The sequence below is a fragment of the Equus asinus genome, chromosome 1 (assembly GCF_041296235.1).
Source record: "Equus asinus isolate D_3611 breed Donkey chromosome 1, EquAss-T2T_v2, whole genome shotgun sequence".
NCBI classification, from domain to species: Eukaryota; Metazoa; Chordata; class Mammalia; order Perissodactyla; family Equidae; genus Equus; species Equus asinus.
The window spans coordinates 194,548,665-194,574,986 of NC_091790.1; the positions used below are offsets into that span (position 1 = coordinate 194,548,665).

General features: G+C 39.9%; 1 pseudogene; it reads left to right on the forward strand.

Annotated features, from left to right (window-relative positions):
- The first annotated feature begins 13,420 nt into the window (after positions 1–13,420).
- LOC106842572 (olfactory receptor 9A4-like) lies at positions 13,421–14,356 on the forward strand (annotated as a pseudogene).
- Positions 14,357–26,322: the final 11,966 nt, after the last annotated feature.

Genomic DNA, 26,322 nt, shown 5'->3' on the forward strand with positions numbered 1-26,322 from the left:
TGTAGGCAAGCAGGAGGCATGAAAAGTATGGCTTTGATATTCATGTGGCTTACCTACAGAATTTTTTAGGCACCGTTCCCCGATTTGGGTATCTTTTTATTTCCCGTATTATATAAGTGAGTAAACAGGTTCTGAGAATTGAAGTGGTTTGCCCATGTTCAACTTGCAGCAAATGGAAGAGCCACTTCTTGCATGAAGATTGCAACATCAAATCTTCCACAATGTGCTTCCCCTATTGTTTATTCCCACTGAGATACTTAATGGGGATCTTATTTAACACAGACAAGAATTTTCTGAGAGGGATAATACCTAATTTTACAGGTAACGAAATTAAGTCACAGAAATGGTAAGAAATCTGTACAGATTCACATAGAATATTGGAAGCAAAATCAAAACTCTAATCCAACAGTTTACTAAATTTCCCTTGCTGTTTTTTTTTTTTTTATTTAAAGCCATACCACTGCTGCCCAATAAGAATGCATTTATGTACCCTTCTAAGGATCCAGTAATCCCTGCAGCCCCCGGCAATGAACTTAAACCAAAATGAATGTGCACCCTCCCACACCTCCACCCTGGCCCACTGGGCCTCTTTTAGAACTTGTGCAGAAGTATCTCCACATCTTGAGGGAAATTTGTGATGTCTACTAGGGAAATTACTAGATGCCTACATTTCCTGACTATGAAAGTCTGAAACTTATTCTGTCATAAAATAGGAAGTGCAGCAACCACAGTTCTTCCTTCTCAAAACAGAAGCATTATGGTTTCCTATCTGTGTCTGAATTCTTGGGTTTCTTCTCAGTTAGAATTCTATTTATTCTTTTCTCTACCACAGACTCAGCCTCTTCCCCTCCTGAACTTCAGCACTCGTTCTTTACCAAAATCATCAGAGGGCATGTATCTCCGCAGAGTACTGATATAATTCCAATATCCAATCCTCCCCAAATACAAATTATCTCCAGTGAATTCCTTCAAGCAAGTTCTGACACTTACTGTATAATCTCATTTTTTAAATTGTAAGTGGCCATGTTAATTAATCAAAAATTATGAAGTCTAAGAATATAGGAACAGAGCTTAGTGTTTTAATAAAAAATAAAACAACAATTTACTTTGATAGATCTAATGATATACATAATCAGTATGGCACATTGTTGTTAGACATAAATGGTGAGTAGTTTACTGAGGTGAGTATAATTTGCATTAGTTTTATACAGTTTCCCCTGTGGTTTAATTCTTGTTACTCAAAACACACAGTCCTCTCTTCTCTCTTTTCCATTTACTGAGGAGGCTATAGAGTTGACAGTTTCTTGCAAACACAGAGAATAGCCAGGATGGCCCAAAACTTTCTACCTCTGTCTGGCCTTTCTTCCAGTATGGCCAAATGAACTGTTTCCTCCCATGTATGATTTCCGTTTGTTCTTGGTGTTCTCTTTCAACTACATGCCCACTCCCTGCCTGCACCCAGTGTTTCCTTGAGCATCCCTCCTCTTTTTTGACTCCTTGGCCAGCTGGACTACTCCTGGGTCTATGTGATGCCAACCAGTACAAGGCTGTGGCACCTTTGTGTCATCAGCCTGCATTCAGTAGCAAGGTCACTCTAGAACTGCAGGCAAGACTATGTTGTGATCACTGGGGCCAAGAGACTATTGCAAAATCTTGTAATATAGTCAAAAAACATGGTTAGGTAATGAAAACCTGCTCAAATGGAGATTCAGGCCAAGACCAAGAAAATTTAAGCTTGAGTGTCTCTTCAGGGCTTTGTGGGAGAACAGAGAGATTCAGTTTGCTTGGTCATTTTGGTTGTCTGGTTGTCTTAAAAGGGGTTTCCAAGCAGATTCCTGCCTTGCTTAGACCCTTCTCCATTCCCATGACCAGTGCTCTCTCTGCTCCAAGTTTGGCTCCAGGAGCCCCCTTTTCTCCCAACCCCGAGGCCCAGCCTCAGTTCAGACTGAGGGGCCTCTGTATCCCAGAGGGGATGGGGTTAGGGGCATGTGAACAAGGGTCTCTGGGGACCAGAGATGAGGACACAGAAGCTGAGCTTATCCTCTTACACCCTTGCTACTCTTTAAGTAATGTTCACATCTGCTCAGTCTGCAATTTCTCCATGGTAGGATGGTCATGTGCTCTAAGGATAAAACAGACTCTGGCAAGAGGCTAAACCCTGTTGATCAGTCAGAAATGCTCAGTCCTATCGAAACAGGCCTCATCATGGTACAAACTGAGTCGTCTCCATAAGACTGACTCTTTCTCCTGGAGATGGCTGTATCAGTCCCCCAAAGCAAAATACAGAACCTCATTTCCCCAAACAGGCAGGACATTTCCTGGTAGACAAATGGATAAAGGAATCATTGATTAGATAAGCTGTATGGATCCAAAAAGTGTCACAGACATGACTCTCACAGGAAATGGGGTCTTGGGGAATTGCTTTTTGAGAGTGGGGAGTTTGCCTCAGTTGTGTGTATGTGAGTGTATTTGTGGAGGGGCTAGCGCATTAGCCCTGAGGATACTTTAGGGAGCTCTGCCAGTAACCTGTGGAAGACTGACACAGTAATTTGATGTTCTGTATTTCCTGGACCTTTCCCAGTCATATATGTTCTCTTTTGCTGTCTCTATAAGTATATTTGTTGCTCTCTTCAGAGGCCACGGAGGATTGCAATCATTTGGTACTCTTCTCTCAGATCCAGTGGAAGTTGAAGTCACATGATGTAGCATCATACGTCTTTGTCAGATCTATGGTCACACACTTGAAATCCTGACACTGATTGATGACACTAAATGGGAAAAGAAAGCATGGGTAAGGTGCATTCTTTTAACCCTGCATTTTGCTGATTCTGGTCTGCCCTCTTCTCTTCCCAAATCCAACTCTACACTGATCATTTCTTGTCGACTCTCCTGTAAGCATTTATAGACTCACAGTCTTGAAATAACTCAATCTGTGTTTGGTAAGAAATATCTTATGGGCCATGTGTCCATTTGCCTTCTGGAAATAATGTTCTAGTACTGTCTGTACGATGTTCACAGCAGGAGGGCTGAGAGGAGGAGGAAAGAGATTTCTCTTCCTTTCCTAGGTAGAGTTAGCTTTTAGGAAAAACTTTGTTGCACTTCTCCCACCTCTTTTTCCGTCATTTGGTCCCTTTCACTCTGACTGGAAAGAGTCTGGTGTCATGGAAATGTCGTGAGTTTTGGAGTCTGGTAGATGTGGGGTCAAATTGTGGCTCTGCCACTTCCCAGCTTGGTGATATTCAACACATTTCTAAGCCTCTCATCCTCAACCCAACTGTCTTTTAAATGGAGATTAATAAAAGCTTTTCTGATAGCATCATTGTGAACACTCCAGGAAATTACAGGTGTAAAGTACTTAACAAGTGCCTGACATTTAGTAGACATGAATGAATGTGTCTTAATTTCCTCCCCTCTGTGGGAAGGCCAGTTACAGGCTGGGGAACTGACGTGCTTTCTGTCTGACTCATTTTCATACATACACTGGGAAAGTCATGTTCTCCACTAACACTTATGTCCATGGACTGATTCATAAGAGGTAGCTCTTGGGAGTTAAAGTTCATGCTTTAAGCCATAGACAATTGCTTATAATAAACTTTCTTTGCATAAGGAAGCCAAATCTGGGAAACTTGTAAGAACTTTGTAATAAAATGTGATCTATGGGTTAAAAGAGACCTACGAGATATGTCAAACAAACTGCATGCATGTGGATTCGTTTGGATCCTGATTTGAAAAAATAACTCATTGTGTGACTACTCTCTTCTCTTCTAAGAAATGTTTGAAATTTTCTATAATAAAAGTTTACCAAAAATCTATCTCTGGGAATAGATGGGTTGGAAGAAAGCAGAGGAATGGAACAAAGAGCCAAGTCTCAGCCTTTGTGCTCTTCCAGGACAAACCCACTGAATCTCAGGTCTGATCTCTCAAAGTAAATCAAGATCCTTCGAAAAATGTGGTATATTCACATACTTGCCAGTGAACATGGAGTTGTTGATTCAATGCCACCTTTTCTCTGTCTTCTGGTATAGTAAGCCAATAAAATACTTCTCATCACTACTTATGTCCTGGAGAAACTTCTAGAAATTAAATGAAACCCCATTTAACAGAAATTTCTTTGCTGTTGCCTCCCTTGTGCCAACAGGCCCATAATTATATCTGATCTGGGAACAGGGAAGGCTGGTAGGGGACTCTGGGACTGGCTATTGCTGGCAATCACCATAAACCCTAGAGTACTGGTACTCAATCTACACAGAGCATTAGGATCACCTGAAGGTCTTGTTAAAACATGGATTGCTGGGCTTCCAGTTCAGTAGTTCTGGTGTAGGTGCCCAAGAATTTACATTCCTAAGAAATTCCCAGATGATACTGATACTGCTCTCCAGGGACCACACTTCACAATGAAGAGGAAGGGGACTGTGCCATCTAGAAAAGGGTAATTTCAAATACTTCTTTTTCTCTTTGGCATGCCTCTCTGCATAGAATTGTTTCATTGCCAGAAACATTTTTATGGGGTTGTTCTATTTTTGTAGTTGAGTTGTATGAGTTCTTTACATATTTTTGAAACTAACCACTTATTGAATATTTGTAAATATTTTCTCCCAGTTTGTGGGATGTATTTTCATTTTATTGATGATTTCTTTCGCTGTGCAGAAGCTTTTTAGTTTGATGTAGTCCCATTATTATTTTTTCTTTTGTTTCCTTTGCCTGCGGAGACATGGTACTCAAAAAGATACTGCTAAATTGATGTCAAAGAGTGTACTGTGTATGTTTTCTTCTAGGAGTTTTATGGTTTCAGGTCTTGCATTGAAATCTTTAGTCCATTTTCAGTTAATTTTTGTTTATGATAAGGTGTAAGATAACGGTCTACTTTCATTCTTTTGCATGTAGCTGTCCAGTCTACCCAATATCATTTATTGAAAGTCTTTCCTTTCTCCAAGGTGTGTTCTTGGTTCCTTTGTTGAGAATTAGCTGTCCATAGATGTGTGGTTTTACTTCTGGGCTCTCGTTTCTGTTCCATTGATCTGTGTGTCTGTTTGTCTGCCAGTATCATGCTGTTTTGATTACTATAGCTTTGTAGTATATTTTGAAATCAGGTATTGTGATACCGTCAGCTTTGTTCTTTTTTCTTAGGATTGCTTTGGCTACTGGGGTCTTTTGTTGTTCCATATAAATTTTAGGATTCTTTGTTCTATTTCCCTGAAATATATCATTGAGATTCTCATTGGAATTGCATTGAATTTGTTGATTGCTTTAGGTAATATGGACATTTTAACTACTTTTACTCTTCCAATCCATGAGCACAGATTATCTTTTCATTTCTTTATGCCTTCAATTTTGTTCAACAATCTTATATTTTCAGTGTAAAGGTCTTTCACTTGCTTGGTTAAATTTATTCCTGGGTATTTTATTCTTTTTGTTGCAATTGCAAATTGGATTGCATTTTTCATTTGTCTTTCTGCTAGTTCATTGTTAGTGTATAGAAATGCAACTCATTTTTGCATGTTGGTTTTGTACCCTGCAACTTTGGTGTATTTTTTAATTATTTCAAATCAGTTTTTAGTGGATACTTTAGGGTTTTCTATATATAGAATCATGTCATCCACAAATAGTGACAGTTTTACGTTTTCCTTTCCAATTTGGATCCCTTTTATTTCTTTTTCTTACCTAATTTCTGTGGCTAGCAATTCCAATACTGTGTTAAATGAGAACAGTGACAGTGGGTATCCTTGTCTTGTTCCTCTTCTTAGAGGAATCACTTTCAGTTTTTCACAGTTGTATGATCTTAGCTGTAGGTTTGTCACATATGGCTTTTATTATGTTGAGGTTCTTTCCTACGATACCCATTTTATTGAGAGTTTCTATCATAAATGGCTGTTGAATCTTGTCAAATGCTTTCTCTGCATCTATTGAGATAATTATGTGATGTTTGTTCTTCATTTCATTAGTGTGGTGTATCACATTGATTGATTTGTGGATGTCAAACCATCCCTGCATTCCTGGAATAAATCCCACTTGATTGTGGTGTATGATCCTTTTCATGTGTTATTGTCTTCAATTTGCTAATATTTTGTTGAGGATTTTTGCATCTGTGTTCATCTGCAATATAGGCTTTAATTTTCCTTTTTTGTGTTGTCCTTGTCTGGTTTTTGGATCAGGATAATTTTGGCCTCATAAAATGAGTTAGAAAGGATCCCAACCTCTTCAATTTTTTTGTAAGAGTTTGAGAAGGCTTGGTATTAAATCTTCTTTGAATATTTGGTAGAATTTTCCAGAGAAGCCATTTTCTCCTGGATTTTTGTTTTTTTTGGAGGGTTTTGATTACTGTTTCAATCTATTTACTTGTGATTGGTCTATTCAGTATTTCATCTTGATTCAGTTTTGGGAGGTTGTATGGTCCTAAGAATTTATACATTTCTTCTAGCTTATCCACGTTGTTGGCATATAGCTTTTCATAGTATTCTCTTATAATCCTTTGTATTTCTGTGATATCCATTGTAATTTCTCCTCTTTCATTTCTAATTTTATTTATTTGGGCCTTCTCTCTCTTTTTGTTAGTGAGTCTGGCTAAGGGTTTGTCAATTTTTTTAATCTTCTCAAAGAATTAGTTCTTCATTTCATTGATCCTTTCTATTTTTTTGACTCTATGTCATTTATTTCTGCTCTGATTTTTATTATTTCCTTCCTTCCAATGACTTTGAGCTTTGTTTGTTCTTCTTTTTGTAATTCTTCTAAGTATAGTGTTAGATTGATTATTTGAGATTTTTCTTGTTTTTTGAGGTAAGCTTGTAGTACTACAAACTTCCATTTTAGTACTTCCTTTGCTTCATCTCATAAGTTTTGGTATGTCGTATTTTTATTTTAATTTGTCTTCAGGTGCTTTTTTATTTCTCCTTTGATTTCTTCATTGATTCAATAGTTGCTAAGTAGCATGTTTTTTTAGTCTCCATATATTATGACTTTTCCAGCTTTTTGTAGTTGATTTTGAGTTTCACACACTGCAGTTAGAAAATATTGTTTACGTGATTTCAATCTTCTTAAATTTATCAAGGCTTATGTTTTGCCCTAACATATGGTCAATCTTTGAGAACGTTCCATGTGCACTTGAGAAGAATATGTATTCTGCTGATTTGGATGGAATATTCTCTATATATCTAATAAATCAGTCTGGTCTAGTGTTTCACTTAAGGCCGCTGTTTCCTTGTTGACTCTTGGTCTGGATGATCTATCCACTGGTGTAAGTGGGGTGTTAAAGTCCTCTACTATTATTGTGTTGCTGTCAATTTCTCCCTTTGGGTCTGTTAATAGTTGCTTCATATAGTTTGGTGCTTCTATGTTAGATGCATATATATTAATGTGTTATATCTTCTTGATGGAATGTCCCTTTTATCATTATATAATGTCTATTATTGCCTCTTGTTATCTTTTTGGCTTGAAGTCTAGTTTCTCTGATATAAATATAGCTATGCCTACTTTCTTTTGGTTGCCATTTTCTTGGAATATCATCTTCTGCCCTTTCACACTCTGAGCCTGTGTTTGTCCTTAGAGCTGAGATGTGTTTCCTGGTGGTAGCATATTATTGAGTCTTGCTCTTTCATCTGTGCAGCCACTCTGTGTCTTTTGATTGGTGAATTCAATCCATTTAAATTTAGAATGTTTATTGATATATTAAAGCCTAATACTCCCATTTTATCTTTTGTTGTCTGATTGTTCCACATTTCTATTGTTTCTTTTTCCTTGTATTTCTGTCTGCCATTTCGGTTTGATGGTTTTCTGTGATGTTTTTCTCAGTTTCCTCTATATTTCTGATTTGTGACTATTCTCTCATTTTTTGTTTTGTGATTACCATGGGATTTGTATAAAAGATCTCATAGATGAGGTAATCCTTTTTCTTTTGACAGCATCTTGTCTCCATTACTCTGTGCAGATTCCACCCTTTTACTCTTCCCCTTCTGTGTCCTTGTTGTCACACATTATCTTTTTTGTGTTGTGAGTTTGTGGCCAAATTGAAGGGGTTACAGTTATTTTTGATGCTTTCTTTCCCTTTAGCCTTTATGTTATAATTGTTTACTAACCTATTCTGATATGGAGTTGCAATTTTCAGATTCTGTCTGTCTATTTTTCACCTTTCTCAAAGCTTTGTAAACCTTTGCTTTTCTGTTTCATGTAGAAGTGCTCCTTTCAACATTGTAGAAGGGTGATGAACTCCCTCAGCTTCTGTTTGTCTGGGAAAGCCTTTATTTGTCCTTCATATCAGAAGGATAACTTTATTAGATAGAGTATTCTTGGCTGATAATTTTTATCTTTCAATATTTTGAATGTATTATTCCACTCTCTCCTAGTCTGTAGAGTTTCTGCTGAGAAATCTGCTGATAGCCTGATAGGGGTTCCTTTGTAAGTTATTTTCTTCTCTCTGGCTGCCCTTAACATTCTTTCTTTGTTATTGACTTTTGACAATTTTAACATAATATGCCTTGGAGAAGGTCTTTTTGTATGGAGATAATTAGAAGTTCTATTAACTTCATGTTCTTGTATATCCAGTTCTTTTCCCAGGTTTTGGAATTTCTTAGCTATTATTTCTTTGAATAAGCTCTCTACTCCTTTCTCCATCTCTTCTTCTTCTAGGCCCATTATCCTTATGTTGGTTTTCCTAATTTAGTCTAATATTTCTTGTAGAATTTATTCATTTTTAAAGGATCTTATTTTCCTCTCCTCTTCCACCTGAATTATTTCTAGGTTTCTGTCTTTGAGGTCACTAGTTCTCTCTTCTGTATGGCCTACTTTACTTCCAAAGCTTTCTACTTTATTTTTCATCTCTTTAATTATGTTCTTCATCTCAAGCATATCTGTTTGGGTTTTTTTTTAGAGTTTCAGTCTCTTCGGTGAAGTATTCCTTCTCTTCATTAATTTCATTTCTGAGCTTATTCAACTGTCTTTCTGAGTTTTCTTGTAAGATTGATTTTCTTTATGACAGCTATTTCAAATTCTCTATCAGTTAGATTGTAATGTTCTGTGACTTCAAATTTGGTTTCTGGAGAGTTGCTATTTTCTTTCTGTTCTGCCATGTTACTGTAGTTCTTCATGGTACTTGATCAGTTACTCCTCTGCCAGTGCATTTGTGGTAGTAACCACCTTTCTCATTGGGGTATAACTTTGGTTACTTTGGTTCTGAGCTGCTTCTGGTTGTATTTGAGAGCCTGCACTTTTCATGCTCCACTGCCAGTGCAAGAGGTGTTGTCAGTTCCATCTTTGTGTTGCTTTTGCCTCTAAGGTTGCTATTGCCTTGCAACTTACAATGTTGATGCAGTTTCGGGTGCTGCCTCAGGTGTCACTTGCCTGTGAGCACTTGCACTGCTTGTGGGGTTGCCTGTGTCTTGGGTGCTTCCCCTGGCTCTCTGTGGGCTCTCCATAGGGTTGGGTGCTGCTGTTCCAGGCACCACTTGCTTTGCTGCCCCTGGGTTTTCTACAGGCGCTGGCAGCACTGCTGCCAGGGGTACTGGGTTCACAGGTGTTCCTGTTGCTGCTGGGGGCCCAGGATCTTGTATGGAGCCCCTGCTGCTGGTAGAGCTGGTGTCAGTGGTGCCACCACTAAGGGCTGGGTCACATGTTCTGCAGTGGTTTTTGAAGCCCCAGGTCACAGATGCCACCTGCCACTGCTGGGGGAGGGGAAGTGGCTAAGCCACAAATGCTGTTGCTGCTCCTGGAGTCTCTGCCATACACCTATGTGCTTTCTGAAACCTCTGGTCAGGGCACCCCACCCCTGCCAGGAAAATCCATGTTTTAGATGCTGTCCCCACTGCTGGAAAGATTGGAGCTATTACTGGAGGCTGGGGAGGGGGCTGGGTCACTGGCACCACTCTGTGTCCTGAAGCTTCAGGATGTGTGTGCCACCACCACCACTGTGGGGGTCAGGGGGGCAGGGGCTAAGCTGCAAGTGAGCTCTCAGGTCCTGCAGCCTCTGGTCAGTGTGAGCATCCACCTTTTGGATCGCCATTGCCAGGGTTGGTGAAGGGTGCTGCCCTTCTAGTTCCACTGCCTCCCAGAGGTCCAGTCCACCCACCATCAGATGTATAGATGCATGGACCTCTCAGGCATTCTGGTATGCTGTGCAGGGAGTCCATTGTTGATCAATGGATGTTTGACTGGTTATAACTTAGAGGGGGAAGACGAAGGGAATAACTCACTCGGCCATGATGCTGACGTCACTCCATGAGGGAATTTTTAAAATGTGAGAAATAGCCACTCCTGACCCCCTTTATTTCCTCTTCTGAGCGTCATCCTCAGGCAACATGAGTCTTTAGAAGTCATTCTTGAAAGTTACTCCTGAGCATGCCTGTTGCTCTGCATGGTCTGCTTCCCTTTCCTAACAATTTTAAGTTGCGTTTTTCTTGAATCAGTGATCCTTGGTTGCTATAAATCTTCAAATGTTTTCCAGAGTTCTGATAAAGTTAGTTCTGACAGTTTCTGCTTGTTTTCTGCTGTTTTTGTGGAGGAACAGGAGCTTGGAGTGGCCTCATCCACCATTTTACTCACATCACTTGCCCATCTCTGGCATGTAGGTTTCTGATATATGTCTTTGAATGGTTTGTGGTGTCTTCTGCTTGGGCGGTCTTAGGCTCTGTAGGGCTAAATGGAATTAGAAATATGCGAAGAGGAGAGCAGGAGGCTGGTTTGAACTGCTTTGTGGTAACCAGGACTTGGAGCCTTGGAGAAAGGCAGCCTGGGTGCTGAGAAACTCCCGACAAAAGAGATTTCAAGTTTGGCCATTTAAAAGAACCTTTAAGAGTTCTAAAATTTGGTTAGTCCCAGGAGAGAAGGCTGAAGGTTTCTTTGGCTTTCCCTTGACTGCATGCCGAGAATTTCTGACCTTGGACAGATTTATACTCCCCTTGGGGACACATTGGGGAGGGAAATAAGGAGTGAGAAAGTCAGAGAGAGATGATTGGGCTTCCCACAGCACTATTATTATCGGAACTTTTTATATGTGCTAGTGTGAAGAATGTTTTCTCTTTCACTGAGAATGAAGACAGCAGCAGCTTGCTCTGGCCCACAGAGGATGCTCAGCACTAGTCAGACTGAACATAGTAGTCTGGGCAACATCCTTGAGAGCTATAGAACTTTCCAGTTCAATCTTTTTCTCTGGAGGTAAGTGTCTTTCAGGAGTTTCCCTCTGTGAAAGACAGAATAGGAGAGGATCAGGATGGGAAGTTTTGGGTCTGGCTTCCTTCTAGAACAAGGATACCTACAGCCTGAAGAGTGGGCTAGGGGAGCAGAAGAGTGGATGGGCTCATCTTCAAATCCCCACTCCTTGTGCAGCAGAGAGTAGATTCAGCTCTTTGCTGACTCAAATTGGACATAAGCACAGCTCCTTGCTCTTGTCAGGACCCTCCTCTCCTTTCTTTTCATCTGGTCCTGGCTAAACAGAAATGATGGAATGCAGACTACTGAGCTCTCCAAACAATTGTTACCCAATTGCCATTTTATGAGGGATCTGCAAAGAAAGGACTGCATGTTGACAGGGCAGTGTTTCAGTGAATACTGAAAGGAGACAAAGCAGAGTTGACTTCAAAATTGGCCATAGCCAAGACTAGATAAGCTTTGTTCATGAATTCATTCTTTTATTGATCGATTCATTGACTTATTCATTAAAAAATATTCATCAAGGGGGCTGGCCCAGTGGTGCAGTGGTTAAGTTCACACATTCTGCTTTGGCGGCCCAGGGTTCACTGGTTCAGATCCCGGATGTGGACTTACGCACCACTTGGCAAGCCATGCTGTGGCAGGCGTCCCACATACAAAGTAGAGGAAGATGGGTACGGATGTCAGCTCAGGGCCAGTACTCTTCAGCCAAAAAAACAAACAAACAAAAAAAGAGCAGGATTGGCAGCAGATGTTGTCTCAGGGCTAATCTTCCTCCAAAAAACAATTATTCATCGAGTATCAGAAACAGTAAGCAAGCATGGCAAACTTTCTGCTTTCATAGAGCTTACATTATAAAATGCAAGAGAAAATAAACAAAAAGTAAAGAAATAATTTCAGTTGAGGAGAGCTAAGAAGATAAATATATCTTGGTGAGGTGATAGAGAGTGAAGGGTGGTATGTGTCCTTTTAGAGAGGATGGTGAGGAAAGGCTCCCTGAGCTTGGGTACTTGAGCAAAGACCTGAAGGAAATGAGAGATGGAGCCCAGAAATCCTAAGGGGCTCAGGTCCTTGGGTCTATTTCATGTTGGTGACAGGTGAATCTTTAATTTTACATATAATTGTGGAGGAAAAACCTGGTTGTAAAAGGAACATTGGCTCTAGGGAGACTTTTTGAACTTCTGTTAGACTGAGAGCATGGCCACTTTTATGCAGGGTGTGGACTGGGCCCAGATTTCACATTTGGTGCCTTTGACTTCCTGCTGGATCTAAGGTTTTGGGCTCTTGTGAAGGCAGAGGATGTTGAAATTGGACCTTTAGTCTCTTGTCTGTCAGTCCCAGCATGAGGTCAGTGTGGGACAGGTGGACATCGAGAATGGAAGCTCCTCCCACGCTCTCCTCTAGACCCTCTACCTGTTAGTCTGAAGTTGGTATTAGAGTCTGGGAGAGAGAGGCCCCTGACTGACTAAGCCCAGGTGCTTGTTAGCCTACCTCCTATGAGAAGACACATTCACTGGGGAGAAAAGCAAGGCAGACTTTCCCTTCCAAGAGTAGGGAGAAAGAAAACAGTAATTCACTCAGGGAACTAGCTGACCAGTAGCCTGAGAAAGACACTCCTTGTCCTCAAGATATTACAGAAATTCCTCAAAGAGTTCCCCCACATTCATACCCACCTGTGATACCAATGATGCTCGAGGTAAAGGAAAAGCTTCAAAATGAATATGACGCAAATGGACCCTGAGTCAGGAAGAAACAAAGTAAGCATATAACCAGCTCTGGGTAGGATTGGTGGGAAAACTTTTCCATAGGATGTGATCCTGGAGCAGGGTTCACAGGACAGCATATACTTGGTAGACCAGATAGTTTGGGCATTTCAGACGAAAGGGACTTAGTGGTGAAAAGGAGCACAGTGGTCAAGGAAGCAGACCTTCCCTGTGTGTGGCTGTTCAGAGCAGAGTGGGAGGCAGGATAACCTGTAGATTTAGATGCAGATGGTGCCTGCTGAGCAAGGGGCTGTCTTGCTCATGGTATAGCATTGGTGACTGTGTTCATCTTCTTGACCAGATTCAATTTTCTTCATATATCATGTATTTTCTTAAAAAATAGTAGCACTGACCATGTAGAGGGAACAGTAGAACATGAACTCTTCGTGGTGATGTTGTCAAGCCTATGAAGACAAGGGGAACGTCTTTCTCTGCCTGGAACTTTTTCTACTTCTTTTGAGATCAGGAGCAATGTTATCTCTTTTGCTTTCTAGATTTCACAAAGAACAAGAGCTCAGAACTAAATGTTAGGGAATCACTCCAGTGCCACTGAATTTTATCTCTTAGCCTTCCCTGGCTCCCAAGAATTATGTTGTTGTCTTATTTGCTAACTTCTCCCATTTCTACTCTGTGACATTGATTGGAAATACTGTCATCATCATGATGGTCTGTGTTGATAAATGTCTGCTGTCCCCCTCGTATTTCTTCCTTGGTCACCTATCCATCCTGGAGATCCTGATCACATCCACTGCTGTCCCCTTGATGCTCTGGGGGTTGCTGCTCCTTGGAATGCAGACAGTATCTTTGACTGTGTGTGGTGCACAACTGTATTACCTTTGGGTTTGTCAGAGTTTATATTAATGGGAGCAATGGCTATGGAGCATTACGTGACTGTCTGTAACCCTCTGAGGTACAACATCATTATGAACAGCTGCACCTACACTTTGTGGTAATTGTATCTTGGGTGTTTGGGTTCCTTTTTCAAATTTGGCCAGTTTATGCCACATTTCATCTTTCCTACTGCAAATCAAATGTGGTGAACAATTTTTTCTGTGACTGAGGGCAATTGCTCAAACTATTGCAATAACGCTCTTTTCATGGAGTTTACCTTCTTCTTAATGGCTGTTTTTGTTCTTTTTTGGTTTTTGATCCCTGCAGTTATCTCCTAAACCTACATCATCTCCACCATCCTCAAGATCCCCTAAGCTTCTGGCCAGAGGAAAGCCTTCCCTACATGTGCCTCCCATTTCACCTTTGTCATGATTGGCTGTGACAACTGCCTGTTCCTGTGTGTGAAACCCAAGCAAACACAGGCAGCTGAGAACAACAGGGTGGTGTCACTGGTGGTTTCAGGGGTGACCCTTTTTCTGAGCCATTTTATCTTTACCCTCCAGAATGACAAATTCATAGAGGCCTTTTGAGATGTCATGAAATGCTGCTGTCAACTCCTCAAGGATTAGCTCTGTCCTAAGGGCAATCACGTACTCATCATCATGTACCTGAATAATCTGAAAGCACTCACTCAAATGTTAAATGATCATTTTCTTCATCAAATAGTTTGTGATCTACAAAGGAATTTTAAGATACCGACAGTGCCTCATTTTCTAACTAGATATTTCCTCCATGGGAGATCACTTTATTATTTTTTAACTGGATATATACATTTGTACACACTTTTATTTATTTGTTTATTTTTTTCTGCTTTATCTCCCCAAATCCCCCTGGTACATAGTTATATATCTTAGTTGCAGGTCCTTCCAGTTGTGGCATATGGGATGCCACCTCAACGTGGCCTGATGAGTGATGCCATGTCCGCCCCCAGGATCCGAACCAGCGAAACCCTGGGCCACTGCAGCGGAGCGCACGAACTTAACCACTTGGCCATGGGGCCGGGCTCGAGTACACACTTTTCTAGCTAAACTACATTTCACAAAATAAGTTAGACAAGTATAAATGTACAAAATACGTGTGATTTTTTAGAACACTCAGATATTTGAATGGGAAAAGTGAGGAAGTGTAATTCATTCTCTGACAGCTGACCTAAATGTTTGATTCTGGGTGCTGAGGTCATCTTCCCTTATATGTCTTGTGCTTCCAAGATTTTCTTATTGCCGGAAGCTCCCTATATTAGCTCCCTGAGTGATCCTAAGTCCAGCCTCAGGCTTCTACCTTTTCTTGAGTTTCCTGTCCCAAAGTCTAAGAGTGACAGGACCTCTCTGTAGATTTTCTCAATTGGCAATTGTGAGCATGAACTCACTCCATAATGCTGACTCTTTACGAATCTCAGGACCAGATTTCTGTTAATACAGACACGTTTCTAATTGGTGGACTTTCTCAGATGGTGGAGGGAGGGTCTTGGAAAGAGGCATTTTCTTATCTGGCATCACTCATATCACCATGCCAGCCCCAAATGTGTGAAGGCAATGGGGCTGTATTCTGGGAGCTGAAGTGACAAGGGAGTACTGACCTTGCTGTTTCTCTGGGCTGAGACAGGAGTGCAAATAAAGAGGCTACCCCTGGTCACTTCACTCTGCATTTCTCACATTGTTCAATCTTGACATATGCTTTCCATCTCCCTTCTCTCTTAGATACCTCATGTCCCCTCCCTTGCCTAGTTTCTTTTCTGATTCTTTTTCAGGTCTCTCCATGAATGTCAGATTCATTTCTGTGTTCTTTTCCCCCATCTCTTTCCTTACAAGGACCAACTATACCAAGATGCCTTTCAGCTCAACCCTGAGCTTCCTCATCTGTATGTCTCAGTTCCAGTATTGTACCATCCTTGGTCTTGTCACATCCAGTATTCTCAATTAACATTTCTGTGTCATATGAGACTAGCTTACAAATTTCTTCTCCATCATTATTTGTAAACACACAAGTTTAATATTAGCAACCCAAATGTATATCAAAAGGTGACTGTTTAAATAATTTATGGAACTTCCATTCAGTCAAACATTAGGCTGCTACAAAAACAATGAGAAAGTTTTCTATGTCATTAAAAGAAAGATCTCCAAGAAATACTGTTGAGTAAGAAAAGCAAAGAGCAGAACGTTTTATTTAGCTTGTTACCTCTTTGTAAGAAGAAAGTAAAAATTAATTTATATTCATATTTGCATGAAGAAAGGTCTGGAAACAGAGCACAGGAAACTGGTTATCTTTGGGATAGCTGGGATATCTTTGGGATAAACTGGGAATGTGGTGGTCATAAGGGGAATAATAAGAATCACGCGGGGAATAAAACTCTTTATTATGTAGGTTTTTACATTCCACTTCATAATAATTCCTTACTAATCAAAAATAAAAGAAATCACCCTGCATTTTATATTAATCTAAATTTGAGACAGAGCTATTCCAGTGTGATGCTGGTGATGATGGGGTAATTTGCTTATCTTAACCCAAGTTCCCCAAACCCAGAAGTCGAGAACTTCATCACTTCAGAAAGGAAGAGTAAGAAAAAAAGACATTTCTGTACTTGATTTGTAATGAGGGGAGGGGCATTATAAGAAGCTGGGAGAATTGCAGCAGAGAGTCTCTCAAGAGAACATTCTGAGTGATTTTGTGCCCTGCTATATTAGTAGAAGTTGAGTGAAGGTGTGTGCCATCTAGGAAGTAGATAATTGCTTTAATCCCTTACAAAGCTTTCAAAGTGATGAAATAATTAGTCCCTTCTGAGTCAGTGCAGAAAAACTTCTCGAGTGGAGAAAAATGTTTTTCCTGATTTCGAGATGGCTCTGACATTTACAGATGCCCAAAGATAGAGAAATCTCCACCGACTGTCTGGTGGCATTAGAGAAGACCTTTAGTTAAGGATTAAACAGCAATATGTTAACTAGAGGTTAACATCCGTAAAGTTGTGTTCCTATGATGCATTCATGCGTATGCATGCATGCGAGCACACAGGCACACCCCTGAGTGTAACCCACCTCTCCACCTCCCAGCGCAACACTAGCAACTTTGGATCAGAGGCTGCACTGTGATATCTGTTTTACAAATTGTCAGCGATGATACTTCTCCAATTTTAGTGTCAAAGACATTGACTTCGGAAGTGAAGTTATTTGGTTTCTTGCCCTATTTACAGCCTATTTATAACTATTCATTTTTCCACTTTCCTAATTCTGACGCTTTGTCAGGCTCAGTCTAGACCAGAAAACAGGATATTTTCCAAGGCTCTGTGACTTGAGCTGTTCATACATGTATCGTCTCTCCCTGACTCGCTAAGTACCAGAAAGAGCTCAGAGGAGACACCTCTCCTAAATCTGCCCTTTCTTCAACTCTTACCCATCCCTCCCCACCAATACACAGATGTAATTCATTCTCTTCTTCTGGTCCAAATTGGACCACATTCACTCTCTAGGAGTACCCTAATAACTCCTATGTACCCTTATTAGGCTGGGGACAGAAAATAGGGGATACAGCATCAGGGAGGATTAGGATTCCAGAAAAACAGACAGCTGACCCTTCCCCCAGGATGCTTCAGTTAAGTTCCAGGGAAAAGAGGAAAAAAGTAGCCTGACTTTCTGTTTAAAATGATCAATTGGCCATTCATTTGCACTTGCTCCCCGAACCATACTAAAAGGCCCCCTATGGGGATAAAAAGGGAATTAACTAACAAAGACAAAGAGAAGGGGAAAAAAGTACCATGGGCGATATTTTGCAGTTAATTTTTGATACGGGAAAGCAGAGAGAAGTGTTTCCAAGATAATAAGACTATGAGATGCAAACTAAGTTTCTGCAAAGGGGAAAACCAAAGAGAAGCAAGTCCGTTCACCCAACAGAACCAGTGAGAGACTCGTCCCATGGAGGCCCCAGCTACCATGGAAGTTGTGAGGGTGAGACTTGGGGTTAAAAAGAGGGATATTGACTAAAAATGTGTAAAGAGCAGTTAGATACCAAGAGCCCCTTGCATTTTCTGTGTAGCCAAGGAAATACCTGTTCACAAGTAGGGTGAACATTCACGTCATTTGGCCAAGGACTGTCCCAGTTTTAAATCTGAAAGTCCCACTTGCTGGGAACTCCCTAGTCAATCATCAAGCCAGGATGATTGTTCACTGTATCCACATTCCACCCACTCACCACAACAGCTGGAAGAAATAAGACTTTATTATCATTAAAAAAGATTAAGTTGGGAAAGCTCTAGATTTTAGGGCTACGGATACAAAATTTACAGTTTAAATAGAGCGAGAGAGAGAAAAATATACAAATTATGAAATGATAATCAAGGACCAGATATACATGAGAAGAACTTTCACTATAAGAGAAATAAAACAAGCAGAAGAAAAGGACTTGGAGGAAAACAGAGATAAGATAGAGAGCAGAAGAAATTAAGATAAAAAACAACCTACAGTATATATCCTTTAACTTTTAGAAAATATTATATTCTAAAGAGGAACAGGATGCTATGTAAAAAACAATCAGAAAATAAAAGAAAGGGCTTATAGAATATAATATTGGGACTAGCAAAAAGAAATCCATAAAAAAGTCAAAGAAAAAAATTAAAGAAATATGCATAAAAACATCAAAAATAGGCAAAAAGTCTTGGAAAATTAGAGAGAAGTTAAGCAACTTAGAGGATTAATTCAGAAGCCCCTTATCTGAATATGACTGTTCCATAAAAATAGAGCAAGGGAAACATACATGAGCAAATTATAAAAGAAAACATGAGAAAATCCCCCAGAACTGAAGGATTTGTCTTTGCAGTTTGAAGAAGGCTCTAAGTGCAGAGCATCATGGACATATAAAAAAAAAACCCAAACTAGGACAACTTGCATCCGAAAATGGGGAGTCTGCATGTTGGAAGGTCAAGATGCATGCAAAGGTGGTCAGTCTTGATGCTGGAAGGTCAAGATTCCATGGGATAGTTATTGGGATTGACAAATATTTTGTGTAGAATTTTGAAGATTTAAGTAGGAAGACATTTAAAAGCCAGTTCATGTAACTCAAAAGTTGAATGATTGAATAATAAGATCTCCCTTCGAAAGCTGTGTGTTCATCATCCTGAGAAATCGTCGAGCTGTGTTTCAATGCCCACCAGTTAATAATGTTACAGGCCAGATTCCTGCGGCAGGTGGCCTCCCCAGAGCCTTCTACTCTATGAGTCTTTGACTCAGCCACATCACTCTCACATTTGGAAAAGTCATTCCTAGATGCTTCTCTGACATGCAAGACAAATGGATAAAAAGTAGGAATAAGAAGTCCTAACATAGTCAATCTGGTAGAATTTAGGAAGATATATGTAGTTTTTTACACTAGTAGTAAAATATATGTTTTATTCTTATAATTCCTTTAAAAAACATATGTCTTTGAAGCAAAAATTATGATCCTGTACTGTAGGGATTATAGATTTAATATATATGATAAAATCATAATAGATAGATGCATAAATGGAACTAAATTTTCTAAGGCTCTTACATTTTGTGTAAAGTGTTGCAATATCAACTCTTAGTAGACTGTGATAGTTTGAGTGCATATTACAATCCCTAAAATAATCCAAAAAGGGATATCTAAAATGCTAATAAAGGAATTCTAATGGAAAGTTAAAAATATTAATTAATCCAGAAAAACATACGAAACAGAGATTAAGAGAAAAGAAATATAGATAGGACAAACTAAAAAACTGGGAATATGGTAGACCTAAATGAGAAGTATCCATAATCTTATTCTGTGTAAATGAACTAAACACTCCAACTAAAAGGCAGAGGTTGTCAGAATAGATAAAAGTCAGAAATCGTCAGACTAACTCTATGATGTCTCCATGTGATATGCTTGAAATATAAAGACACATTGAAATTCAAATGATAGAAAAAGTTATAAGATGCAAGCAGTAAGCTTAAGAAACTTGGAGCTGTTCTGTAGTATTAGAAACGGTAGGCTTAAGGCAAGAAGTATTACCAGGTGCAGAGGGACTCCCTAGATACTCCAGAAAAATCTCCCCATCTCAAGAACCTTAACTGAATCACATCTTCAAAGTCCTTTTTGCCATATAAGGTAATATTCATAGGTTCTGGGAAGTAGGGTGTGGAGTTTTTTGGGGGTGGGCTACCATAACCTGTAATTAAAAACTTTCCCACAAAGAAAACTCCTGACCTAGGGGTTCTCATTGATGAAAACTTCCAAGCACTTTAGGAGGAAATAATACAAAATTTTTCCACAAAATGGAAAAAGAGGACATGTTTTCCAATTTATTTTGTGATAACCAAAATTATTTTGATGTCCAAACCCAACAAAAACCTCATAAGAAAGGAAAACACCAGGGCAACCTCTCTCATAAACATAGAAGTAAAAATCCTGAAAAAAAAGGCAGCAAAAAGAAGTCAGCAATGTATAAAGGCAATAATATATTCCAGAATTTCTTCGTAATCTTTTCTAGTCAATTTCTACCCAGCACCAGAGTAATCATTTTTTGGATTTTTTAAACATAGGTTATGATTATTTTTGCCTATTTTAGAGAGTTATATAATGGAGTCACAAAGTATGCATTCTTTGGTGTCTGGATTCTTTCTTTCAGTGTAATGTATGTGAGATTCATCCATGTTGTGTGTCTCAGTAGTTTGTTACTTTTCATTGCTGAGTATCACTTCCTCATGTGAATATACAGTTGATTCTTATCATCCATGGTAGTTATATTCTGTAAGGTTACTGGGAACACTGAATTAGAGAATCCTTAATCATTGCTTGTAGGAGAAATACTAGGACAGGTTCCTGTGAGCCTTGACACAACATTTTCATAACCTCGTTTTATGTGTTCATCTGTTCAAAGATACCTTACTTAGTATATATTGTTGATTCATTAACATTAAACTCACAGCCAACAGCACTACAACTCATGTCTGAATGAAGCTTATCCAACACTTGTTTAGATAATGAAGTTTACCTATCACTTATCTGAGCTTATTTTCTCCATAAGACACATCACAGCCTTCCTGCACTTGGCAACACTAGATAGCACTTCAGCACTATGCTTGGGAGCCATCTAAAACAGCAAGGTTATCAATAAAAAGCATGAAAATGCCAAAAACATGACACTAATCAGGCAGCTGAGAGAATACTTATTTACAGTATGGGAGCTGATATAAGGAGGCAGGATGTTGCCTTCTTCAACCTCAGTCGGGTACACATACACAGGTAACTCAAAATTTTCACAGCTCTGAACATACCTGTGCATGTCTGAAATGACCTTGAAAGTGCTGCAAATATTGATTTTGTATTTACGAATAAATTTTAGAGAGTAGATGAATTTGCAAATAGAGAATCCATGAATAATGAGGATCTATTTTATTATGCTCTTGTTGATGGATATTTGTTTTGCGTCAGTTGCCAAAACGAACATTCTAATAGAAGTCTTTGTGAAGACATGTGTTTTCATCTTTCTTGGGTAAATACCTGGGCGCAGAATAGCTGGATCAAAGGGCAGGTGTATACTTAGCCTCAAAGAAACTGACAAATTTTTTTCCAATGGATTTTCTAGTTTATAATCCTTCCTACTTCAGAATTGTCTACTGGGGTACTCTGGCCTTAAACAACACCGGCAGATATGTAAAGTAACTGAACCATGCCTTGAATTAGAGAAGGGGATTTTGCAATAAGGATTCAGAAAGAAAGAGTCTACCCTCCTCAGATTTCCTTATTTGCCAGGAGCCTTCCTTCAGATTTCTCCAACAGTCATCACAGGACCCAACACAGCTGCTCAGAGCTGACAGACAGATGCTAGGATGGAGGCGTGGTGGACAGACGTCAGCACAGTTCCCTTGGGATTGAGGACCTCTGGGATGTGTCCTTACTTCACAGTATGATTACCGACTCCTGATATGTTAGTGTCATTTCTGGGGTCTGCAAAGCGTTAAGAGTGAAATGAAAATTTCCTGCAACTTCCTGCAGAAGGCTGTGGGGATGGGCCCAATATAATCTCATTTCAAGAGATTATAAATTAATACAACTTTTTGGAGGATGATTTGATAACAGCTAATAAATTTAATATGTAAATATGTAGCTGTAAAAATATAAAGGCTCACAGGTAAAGATATTTATTTCAGCATCATTTATACTGGTAAAAAACACAGTGTTTATCAGCAGGATACTCAATGAATAATGATATTGTTTCATAAGGTCAATATTTATTTAGCAATCACTTGAAATGTGAGAGATATATGAGTGCTAATATGGAAAGGAATAATGCACACACACATATACATATAACAAAAGGAAAGTAGCAGGACAATATGTTTCCTAAAATGGCAAGTAAAAACTATATAGAGACATGCATGTAACTGTAGAAAATTTCTGTGTGGACACAGTAGAAATTAATAGTGTTTAGCTCTAGGAGCTGAATCAGGTAAGTCAGGCATTGGTGAGGGGGACATTTGTATTTTGTTTTATATACTTAATAAAATATTATTTTTTCCCATGAGTTGTCCTACTTATATGATGAATGGGAGTTGTTTTTTAAAATGTAAGTATAAATATTCTGTGTTATTCAGCTCCCCAGCCATCCTCACTTTTACCCTTTTTTTTTTTTTTTGTCAATTCTATATGTTGGTTCTTCAGCTTTTACCTCTCACTTCAGGCATCTTAGGAATGTGTCCTGGTAGCATTTGAAGACCCAGAAGGGAAAATATGGTGAACACCACAGTGGGAGCACATCATGGTGGAGAGGCTGGGGTGGGCTGTGGCATTAGCAGATCCTGAGGTCGGCTTCTGTGGTGCATCCTCTCTATTACCCTCCTACTCTGGTCAGAAAGTGTCTGGTAGGGGGAGTGCAGAGACCATCTGGAGAAGGTGAGATTCTTCAGGCTTTGAGATGAAGAAAAATCTTTTGACAGAGGCTATTTGGTGACCATTGGGTTTTTGATGTGTCTCTTGGAGCCATTTGTGGTGTCTTTTGCCTGTGGGTCATTTAGGCTCTGCAGGGTTAAATGGAATCAGGGAGAGGCACAGAAGAGGGTAGGAGGCTGGCTATTTACAGCCTGGACTATTTGATGATAACCAGCACTTGGGGTCTAGGAGGAAGATGGCCTGGGCTTAGAGAAACTCCTGACTGGGAGATCTCAGGTTTGTCCATTACGCAAAACTTTTCCATGTTCTAAAACTTGATGAGCCTCAGGAGGGAAAGGTGAAAGTTTCTCCGGCTTTCCCTTGACTGTATCCCTTGAGTTTCTCTGCACTTGACAAATTTAGTTCCTCAGTGAATAACTCTCCTTAGGGACAGAGAGGAGAAGGAAAGAAGGAGGGAGAGAGACAGAGACAGGTGGACTCCCCACAGCACTATTATTACTGGACTTTTTCCTAAGTGCTGGTGTGAGGAGTTTTCTCTTTCACTGAGAGTGAGGACAGCAGCAGCTTGCTCTTCTCAGTGTTAGACAGGAGGTAGCCTCGGCTGATCCCCGGAAAGCCATAGAACTTTCCAGTCCTGTCCCCTTCTATAGAAGTGAATGTCTTCTAGGGATTCCCCTCTGTGAAGGAAAGAGCAGGAGAGGATCAAGTTGGGAAGTTCTGGACCTTGCTGCTATCTGGAACAGGGGCACCTAGAGCATGAAGATGGATTAAAAGAGCTGCATAGTGGATCAGCTCTACGTCAAATCTTTCCTCCATAGCAGAGAGCTGATTCAGCTCTTCTCAATGATTACCTAAAGCCCTCCTCTCTCACTTCTCCCCATTTCTTCCATATGTCTACTCGCCATTTTGTAGGGGATCTCCAGGGATAGAGACCACAGAATATCAGAAAATGCCTCAGTGAAGAGTGAAAAGAGATTCCGATCTTATAACTGGAAAAAAAGCAGGTAAGGATAGGTATTCTTTGTTCATTCATCAACTTTGTGATTCATTCATTGTTTTGTTTATTGAATAAATAGCAACAGAGTACGTTCTTACTCTGTGTCTGACTCTGTTCTTGGCACTGGAGATGTGATAGTGGACAAGAAAGACAAAGAAACTCCCTTGAGGTACTTCAATTTCAGCTATTGATGAAAGCCAAAAAGAAGAAAACACAGCCTAGTGAGAGGATAATAAAGAAGTGCATGTGTTGTTTTAGAGAGGATGATTGGGAAAGGGCCCATCAATTGGAGATGTTTGAGCAATTACCCATATGTGGTGAGGGAAGATGCCCAGACATCCTAAAGAAATCAATGTGATCCATTTTGGTATTCTCTGACACTTTTTTTTACTTGTAGGACTCTGGAGAAAATGGGAGGACATTGATAAGCAGATATTTCCTGGGGACTTTTCCAAACTTCTCTATGGGATTCAGACCATGGCCAATGGGAAACAGGGACACAATTCCCATTTGGAGGTCTTGTCTCCTTGCTGGAACTAGAGATTTGAGACCTGGGGAAGGCAGAGGGTGTTGCCTCTAAACCATAGATATTTTCTTGTCTCCTGGTCCCAAAGTGGACATAATGCAGGACAGAAGAGAATTGGGGAGGAAAGTCTCAGTTTCTTGTTTACTCTTTCTGGACCCCTAGTCCCTGCTGTCATCTGGTGGTCATCTTCTCCTATATTGTCCTGTGCTTCCATGATTTTCTCATTGTCTAAGCTCCACATATTAGTGCCCTTAGTGAACCCAAGTCCAGCCTCAGGATTTGACCTTTTCTCAAGTTTCCTGCCCCAAGTGACAGGAGCTCTCTGTGGCTTTTCTCAACTGGCAGTTGTGAGCATGAAGTCACTCCACAGCCCTTTTCCTTACCAACCTCGGGACCAGATGTGTGTTCACACAGGTATGTCTCTAATTGGTGGACTTTCTCAAGGTGTAGAGGGAGGGTCTTGGAAAGAGGGATTTTCCTGTCTGGCATCACTTACATCATCATGCCAGCCCCAAATGTGGGAGAGTAATTGGGCTGCATTCTGGGAGCTGAAGTGACAAGGGAGAGCTGACTTGGGCTGAGGCAGGAGTGTCGAGAGGGCAGAAAATGAGGCAGCCCCTGGTCACTTCTCCCTGTATTTCTTACATTGTTCAACTCTGACATTTCCATTCCACCTCTCTTCATTCTTAGCTACATTTCTGTGTTCCTTTTCACCCTCCCTTCTCTCACAAGGACTAAGTTTATCTAGCTGTCTTCCAGCTCTACCCTGAGCTTCCTACTCCATGGCTCAGTTCCAATATTGTCCCATCTCAGCCCCTGTTCTTGTCACACCACTAATGTCAGTTAATACTTCTGTCATTTTTATGTGGCTAAGCAGGGGTCAAAAGACTGTGCACGTGAGACTGCCTTCCCAGCATTATAAACGTATTACATGACCTCTCCAAAGAGGGTGGGGAAAAGGGACCTGACCTGCATAACTTTGAAAAACAGTGTTTTGACTGGAATCTGTAAGGCTAAGTTAAGAAAAGGAACCATGCACAATGATAGTACTCTTGTTAATAAAGTTGTTTCTCACTCGGGGTACAAATGAACAATTCTAAAGTTGCTGTACATGTATACTACAGTTGCATAAATTAGAAAAGGATGGCAAATGGTTGGAGCCAGGTCTCTCTCTATGGGTAGGTAAGTTATAGATAAGCAAGGTGAGAAGGCTAGAATAAGGCATTTGACCTTGGATTAGAGTTGGAGGCATCGTATATCTAGGTGAATATATCTATCCAAGTGGCTAGATTAATATGTGGTATAACTAAATGATATAAAGAAAAGACTTTTCTTTTTCAGAAATGTTTTTGCTATTCTATTACTATTCTCCTTCCATATAGATTTTAGAATCAGTTTGTAGATACCCACAAAAAAGTTGCTGAGACATTGATTGGAACTGTATCAAATCTACAGTTAAATTGTTAAAGCCCCAAGGTATAGGATTATGTATGTATCATTGTAAATGTTTTGCGGGACAGAGGGGCTCAGTAGGATTTCTATGATGTAGGAAGTCAATCCTTCATCTTTCCTCTGTCTCTAACACCTGTTCTCTATGACTCATTTCAAATGTAGGCATATTTGTCTTTCCTCTATGACATTAGGCTTGCTTCTCAGTCGTCTATCAGCATGCGTCAGTGGCTTTACTGATTTGTATAGTGAACATCTTACGTCTTTCTATTGTTAGGATACCATTGTACAAAACTGTCTAGTAGGCTTTACAACTCCTAAGAAGCCAGATGTGTATCTTTATCAGGTCATTCTAGCATATTAGGGTCCATTTTACCTACAGCCCCTACCCCTCCGATCCAAAGAGCCAATATTGTTTTTTGAACACTATGCCTGATGTCACCTCTCCCACTCAGATTCATGACCAGTGGTTAGCAACTGTTAGCTTCTTATTATCGACTCTGAATCAGAGGAACCAATCCAACCTTGGGGATTTTTTCATTCACATGCCATACAGATATGTTACTTTTACATCCAAATATTTGTGTATTTGGGTGTAAATATATTTTACACCAAATAGTTACACCAAATATTTATACAATTTGCTATTAATAACTCAAGAAGCTAAAATAAAAGGAGATAGCAGCATT